The 7911-nt window shown below is 44.3% G+C and overlaps 1 protein-coding gene across 1 annotated transcript in view; it reads left to right on the top strand.

The window, feature by feature from the left end:
- LOC140721893 (uncharacterized) overlaps positions 1–7911 on the top strand; it is a 57302-nt gene that overhangs the window by 39683 nt on the left and 9708 nt on the right. The window lies entirely within an intron of this gene.

Here is a 7911-nt window from a genome sequence, read left to right as displayed (position 1 = left end):
TCATCCATTCTCTTGTCCAGTAAAGTAATCACGTCTTCATGTTCCTTTATCTTCTTATAATTCTTGGTTAGAATTGCTTGAATATCTTCTAATTTTGTACCTATTTAATTTCAGCACTGATTTCTTCTCTGACAGTTGAAACTCCTCAGTAAGCTTTTGAATTGAGCTTCCAGAACTGCTTTGGTAGTCAGAGTAATATAATAACCCATCTAACAGTAGTACTTTGGAAGGTTGGAGACAAAAGTAAGTAAATTAGGAGCACCAGCAGAGAGCTGTTACTCCATCAGCGGCCACCAGGCAAATCCCAAAAGAGTGTTTTACCAGATGTCCCGTCTTCACCTCAGACTCCTTCCAGTCTGAGATTTGGCCCGCGGGCAAATCTTGCCAGTCTCCCTCGGCGCTGGTTCCTTCAAAGTGTAGGCAAGGAACCCTAGGCTCTTTGCTTGAACCAAGGGCAAACCCTAATGGTGGTATGGGGAACTACCAGTCCTGTCTGTCAAAGGAAATCTGGAAATTCAGCCAGTAATGCACTGCCCTCTCTTCCTTTAACCTCTCCAATCAACATGACTGGGAACTTCTGTCCCTCGAGGGGTGCATAATACTGGCTTTCCTCAGTTGAGCACCCCATAGGGTCATAGCACAGGGTCACATGGGGGTTGACCGCTGGCAGAAGGGGTTCGAACGCAGTGGAGTCCAGATTAAGTGCCCACCACTGGGGCGGGTGTCAGTAACTGGGGAAGATGTCCGTTGTTCACTAGTCCCAGGGTGATACATTTGTCTGTGCATAGAATCTCGATTTCCGATGGACTGAGCGAGTCTCTCCCTGCTAGATTACACCCCCAACTGGTGGTGATTGTAAATGAAACCTCACACTGGTTCCCCTGGAATTCCACCTGCAGTGGCTGGGTATGTGAATGCATACGTTCCATGCCTTCGAACCCAGACAGAGTGATTGTAGCGTCTGATAGCTGGAATCCCTTTTCCGATACTATTTCCTGATCAAGAGTGGTTGTGGTTGCCCCCATATCAATCATAAACGGAACAGGAATTCCAGCAACCTGCAATATTACATTGGGCTCTTCCTGAAGGGTGGTACTCACGGTAGGAAGCATCCTTGCTTGTCAATTTCTAAATGGGTTGTTGTCCCCATCTGTCCCTTCGGAGGTTTTGTTCCCATTTCTGATACCCAGATATATCCTGCTAATGTCCTTCTTCCCGCTGAACATGTTCACCTTAATTATTAGTTCCCTTCGGGTTAATCAGGATTCGAAAGTCGGGTCCCAATAATATGTCAAAGCTTGTTGCATTCGATTTCGGTCATTGTCAGGCCAATCCATATTATTTGTTTTAATCGTGTTGGCTAACTTAGTAGTTAAGCATTGTAACAATAAGGCATTAAACTTGGGGGGGGTGTGTCAGATTCCCATCATTAAAGCCTTGGCCTCCTGCGAAAGTGCCTTAGCAGGCTACAACACTCCCAATAGTCTGGTCCCGATTCCCCAGGCTTAGGTTTGCATTCAAGTACTTTAGTGATGTTTACAGGTTGCTGGAGAGCTCTTTCCAAGGCTTGAATAATCTGGTCTGTCTGTTCATTCTCATTATGGTTTTCCGCCTGTAACTCCAGACAGGTTTGGTATCTCAGTTCTGCCTCCATTTCTGTCCCTCATCAGCTGAGAGAATCATGCAGCAGAGTTCAAATAAATCTTGCGGGGTCACATTAAATACTCCCCATCATGGTCATTGTCCTCAAATACGCTCGGTATGCCAGACATGGGTTCGGGATTCCTTGTTTCCTGATTAGTTCGAACTTCAGACTGATGTTCCTGCCCTTCTCCTTATCTACGCCGGCCTTGGTTTGCTTATGTTGTTATTCCTGCTCTCGTTTTCAGTGCCCACCACCCATTCATGCTCCGCTTTTAGCATTTCCCAACCTTTGGCGTTCCTTCTGCAGTGCATACCTCTATTGCTTTGTCACATACATTATTCCTCCAACTTACAAATAATATACTGTTCCACCTTACGTTTGCCTTTTCCTTCCATTTCAACAATTTCCACTTCTTTCCACAGTTCTTTTTCCATATCAAATTTAATGCTTGCTCTCATGAGGTAATATCCCAGGTTCCCCCCCACCACCAAGTGGCCACATTTTGTTCCCCAATTTCTTAGTCAGCACTGTACTCAACATTCGCAGATCTTTTTCCTTGTCTGGGAAATTCTCACACATATTGTGTCGGGCTGCTCCTGGCCCACCTGTACCAATCGACTGTAATTGACCCATGTTCTCTAAGTAATTTACACGGCTTGCACCTCCTGCCCACTTAATAAATTTACCTGGCTGACACCTCCTGCTCGATTGATAAATTTACCCAATACTGCCTCCTGCCCACTTAGTAAAATTTTGCCTGCCCTATATGAGTCTCCCGATGGATTCTTTCCCGATCCTGTCAAGGTATGTAATCAGCCTTGGGTGAGAGACCATACCTCCAAATGAACAAACAGAGAGCAACAAAAGGTGTAATACCTATTGGGTGTCTGGTCGGTCTCCACAGTCCCTCGAGTGGTCCAGCCGCTTATTCAGCCTGCCTGCTTGGCATTCCCTATATTGGGATCCTGTTTGTGACGCCAAATGTTGAAGTTGAATCTGAATAAAACCCAGGAGAACAGCTTCTTATCATCACCACAGTTTATTGCGCATTCTCCTGTAGGAGTTTGAGACCCAGTTGTCAAAGGGAAGGCACGTAAGCACTGCCACCACCTGACAAGTGGATTGACTTAGTCTGGTTACAGCCGTGTATTTATACATAGTGACCCCATACATTACTCTTGCAAGATGTTGTTTCAACTGGCACGCCCACCAAGTCTGTTAGTGCAAAACTTAATTACTTGGATAAGGGGGTTCGCTAAATGAAATTTTTAATTACAGATTGATGTACTGTCCAGTCCTTATCAGTTTGCAATGCCCTGACTTAATTACAGACAGATGTTCATTCCTGTACTTATCGGTGAGTCCTCCTCCCTTTACTCAAACAAGGGTACAATGTATAATGTTACCAGCTCTCAATGTGTCTCTCTGCAAGCCACACAGAACATGTAATGAACCTGTCTTAGCTAACCACTGAAGACAGAGTTTACTTCAGTTCAAAAATTCCTATTCAATCCCAATTATTCTTTTAGCCAGAGGTTACATAGGTTCAAAGTGATTTTTTATATATATATCCTCAATTTGTCTGGAGGGTTCAGGGGAAATATTTATGTCCAATATAGAAACTGGTGTTACCTGTTTGTACTGTGGTGATGCAAAATTTGCTGGAGAATTTACAAGTGGGAAGAAGTGGAATGATATTTGGAAATCTGACTTTTTATAGCCTAATTTAGCAAGCAAACCGCATATGGAGAACGTGCAAAAGCTCTGTTGAGAAAATCCTTCATTACCCTTTACAGTCCTGCTACATGGTTTATGTGAGAACGCAGATGAACTCTGTCAAACCCAGAGGAGATCAAAGTTCTCATAGACAGTGTTTTGCTAGCTGTTAAAATGAATACCTCTCTATATAAAATTCACTGTGCACATGTTGTCACTGGGTAAACTACATGCACAGTACAAGATTTATGTACACATTGGTCATTACAAATTAGAGGGGACATTGGTGGGAAGGTGGGGAGATCTTGTGTCCTTGATGCCCTCACCTACAGCTGTAGCTTGTAACCGTGCACTTCAAGGAGTTGGAACTTGAAATGGACGATTCCTGATCATCCAGGAGCTGGAGAGGGTGTTATGACATGAAGAGAGGTGAGTTACACGCATGGTGCAGGACACAGGAAACTGGGTGAGAGTCAGGAAGAGGAATGAGGTTAAATAGCGATCACAGAGTACTCTTGTTGCTGTCCCGCACAACAACAGATGGACTACTATAGAAACTGTTGGGGGGGGGGGGGTGGGAATTACCTGGCAGAGCTGGCAGAGGAAAGTCAAATGGGTGATAGGGGCTTTGTTAAAGAAGTAAGAAGTAAGAACAAGAAGTAAGGCTTGCCGGTACTAGTGTGGGGGGAGGAGGTGATGTGGTTAAAATAAGTTGTAGGGGGAATGGGAGCCAGAATGACAGAACAGACAGTGGAGAGGGTGAATTGAATTGAATTGACTTTATTACATACATCCTTCATGTACATGAGGAGTAGAAATCTTTACGTTACGTCTCCATCTAAATGTGCAATCTGTAATTTATAATAAATAGTTTGTACATAGGACAGACAATAAAACACAGAAATGCAATTGTATCAGCATGAATTAATCAGTCTGATTGGCCTAGTAGAAGATGATATCCTGGAGGCTATTGCTCCTTTTGCTGTGGGACCGTTTCCTGGATGGCAGCAGCAGGAACAGAGTGTGGTTGTGGTGAACTGGGTCCCCAATATTGTTTGGGCCCTTTCTACACACCGATCTCTGTAAATGCCCTGAATAGTGGGAAGTTCACATCTGCAGATGTGTTGGGATTTCCACACCACTCTCTGCAGGATCCTATGTTTAAGGGAAGTACAGTTCCCATACCAGGCAGTGATGCAGCCTGTCAGGATGCTCTCAATTGTGTCCCTGTAGAAGGTTCTTAGGATTTCAAACCTCAGATAGAGTCAGCAATGAAATGGCTGAGCATGCTGCGATGAATGTGCTGAGCTGTGTATATCACAATGCAAGAAGCATCGTAGGAAAGCCAGATGAGCTCAGGATGGAAATAGGATATTGTAGCCATTATTGGGACTTCATTGCACCCAACAGTCTGAGGTACTTAGAGGAACAAATTTGTAGAAAGATCGCAGACCATGCCAAGAAACAAAAGGTTGATTCAGTAAGTGATTTTAACTTTCCATATATTGACTGCGACTCCCAAACTGTAAAAGGGCTAGATGGGGTAGAGTTTGTCAAATGTGCCCTTAATCAGTACATAGAATTCCTGATGTAGAAGTGTGCAATAAACTGTTAGCAAATAATCCAGGGCTGGTGATATTGGAGTATAAAAGTATAAATTTTGCTGTGTAACCAAAACTATGTAGTCAGTTTTGAAACTTGCTATTTGCTATGCATGTACCCAATTTAGTAGGAGAATGAAATCTTAAGAATGTAGAAGACAATGGTGTGTTAATGAGAGGTAGCTAAGAGATGTAGATTAGAACATGATTAAGTCAATGGGTAGAAACAATAATGGCAGGATGTACATGTGATACGCAACTATAGACCGATTACATATACTAATACAACTGGACCAGGAGATTGCTATAAAAAATGCTATGTACAAGGATCGGTGGGCAATCAGCAACTAGCTCAATGACTGTCTCAGCTTTGATTTGCAAATTAAAGTTTAACCCTTCTTGAAGAATCTTCTGCATCTCCTGGTCATTTGTGGGGCACGAGAAACCACGACAAAATTGGCGACCGCGGCAGGACCGGAAAGAGACCCGCGGAAAGGAAACGGCAGATTGGGGACGCTTCCCAATCCTCTAGGGACCCCCACAAGGCTAACAGAATTAAGGGTGCACCCAAACAAAAGGTAAGCACTTTTTGCGACAATTTGGACTAAGAATTCTGTTGGTTTTGGGGAGGTCTTGGAGTCTCAGAAGTGTGGAACCACTGCTGAAGTGTCTGTCCAGTCCAAAGAATCTGGCAGAATTGGGGGTTAAGAGGAGGCTCAGAGGATTGATCAAGAACACTGCAGTGAGGGTAAGTACAAATAAGTTAATAAGAAGTTAAGTTAAGAAAAAGTCCACGTGGTGTTGGTAAATCCCTGTGGGTACCACTTCGTATGAAACGAAGGGCTGAACGGGCAGGGAAAGGAAAATAGAGAAAATCCTCGTGGATACCACTTCGTATGAAACGAAGGGCTGAACGGGCAGGGAAAGGAAAATAGAGAAAATCCCTGTGGGTACCACTTCGTATGAAACGAAGGGCTGAACGGGCAGGGAAAGGAAAATAGAGAAAATCCTTGTGGGTACCACTTCGTATGAAACGAAGGGCTGAACGGGCAGGGAAAGGAAAATAGAGAAAATCCTCGTGGATACTGCCTTAAGAGATAAGGGTCTGAATAGCCGAGGTGCAAAGAGCAAGTTCTGTGGGTACCGCTCTGAATAGAGGTCTGTACGGGCAGAACAGAATAGACTAGGCATAGAATTAGAGTAAATAATATTATCCAGTAAACGAACTGTGAATCTCTGAAATACCTTAAAAAGAGAGAATAACATGACAGGTAAAGGAACGGCAGTAGAGATTCTGAGAAAAAAATTCCCGTTAAATAAATATGAGATCAGAAAAATTTCAGAAAAATGGGAAAAAAGAACCAAAAACCTGGTCACAAAGTGGCCAAGAGAAGGAACGTTTGATGTAAGTTTGTGCGAAGAAGTGGAGGGACTCATTAAAAATTACAAACCAAAAGATGAATCTAAGAAAAGAGGGCAAAAAAGAGAACGAGAAATGGAAGTGCTAAAACTCTTCAGAACGGAGGGAGAAAGGCTGAGGAGGACAGGTAGAATATTGATTACAAGCGAGGAAGACACCAAGGTGCTGGGGAAACAGCCTGTTAGAGTGAGAGGAGGGTATGGTGAGAAGCTGGCTTCGGCTCCGTACCCGGATGCGAAAGAAACAGAAAACCCCCCTCCCTATAATGAGGAAGGAACCCCTAAGCAGTGCCCCTGCTGACGGGAACAGTAAACATGCAGGGAGAAGTACAAGTTTGGGATAATGAGGAGGAAAAAAAACAATACGAGAAGGAAAAAGCGGCGATATGGAAGGAGATACAGGCAGAAAGGATAAAGGTGGAACAGGCACAGAGAGAAATGGAAGAAGGGATTGAACGGATGAAATACTTGAGAGAGGAAAAGGAGTATGAGGAGTATCGGTTGTACCATAGAAATGAACAGACTAGAAAAGAAAGTGGCTCATCAGGGCAGGAAGAGATGAGGCATTGAAGAGGAAGTGGAAAAAAGATAGGAGATGAGAGTCTTGGAGAAACACAAGAGAGAAGGGAATCAAGCACAAGTAAGGATCATGAGGAGTCCCTGCCACAGGTGTACAGACACCGACAGGAAGAAAGAGAAGGTGACTCATTGGAGGAGCAAGAGTTAAGTGGAGAGAGAGAGAGAGGATGTGAGAATTTGTGGATAAGAGGTAGGAGGCAGAAGCCTAGAAGAGCAGAAGGAGGTGGTAGGGGAGCGACTTGCGGAAGTAGAGAGAGAGCCAGATAAGTTACTGAGAGGGGATTGCCAGAGGAGATGCGAAAAATACTCCAGGGGCCAACTAAGTATTGAATCAAGACAGAAAGGAAGGACTCCACAGGGAGACCGAGGGAAGAAGAGGACCCCGGAGATATTTGTATGGGAGGCAGTAATGACATACCCTGAGACAGATGGGGAGTCAGGTGAGGAGGAGAGCCAGGGCAGGTGGGAAGAAGGAGGAAGAATGATGCCGTTGTTAGTAAAAGGATCAGGACAAGTGCAGTATATCCCTTGGGGATCCCAGGACGTAGAAGGGCTGAAAAACACTCTGCCCAATCTACATGAAGGAGCAGGGAAATGGATTAGAGCCGTTGAAGAAGAAACGGCGGGACGATTATTGGCTATGGGAGATTTGAAGGCACTATTGATAAAGTTGATGGGAACCTCGAAATTTAACAAACTAATGGCACCTGGAGGCATGTACCCAACAGCACCTGGAAGGGGAGGCTATGATAATTGGAAAGCAAGGGGCAGCTTTACAAGTTAAGTGGAACACCTTTTTTAGAGAAATGGTACAGGATACCGGAGGCTGCGCCCCACGTAACGTTGTTATCGTTGATATCAAGGGATATCAGTCTAAAGACTTAGGACCTTTAGTTAAGAGTGCTGAAACCGTAACAGTGTGGAGGAAAATCACGCCAGAGGTGTGGATAT

The sequence above is a fragment of the Hemitrygon akajei genome, unplaced genomic scaffold (assembly GCF_048418815.1).
Source record: "Hemitrygon akajei unplaced genomic scaffold, sHemAka1.3 Scf000063, whole genome shotgun sequence".
In the NCBI taxonomy this organism is placed as follows: Eukaryota; Metazoa; Chordata; class Chondrichthyes; order Myliobatiformes; family Dasyatidae; genus Hemitrygon; species Hemitrygon akajei.
Note: the sequence above shows the minus strand (reverse complement) of the source record. Positions and strands in the feature narration are given on the sequence as shown.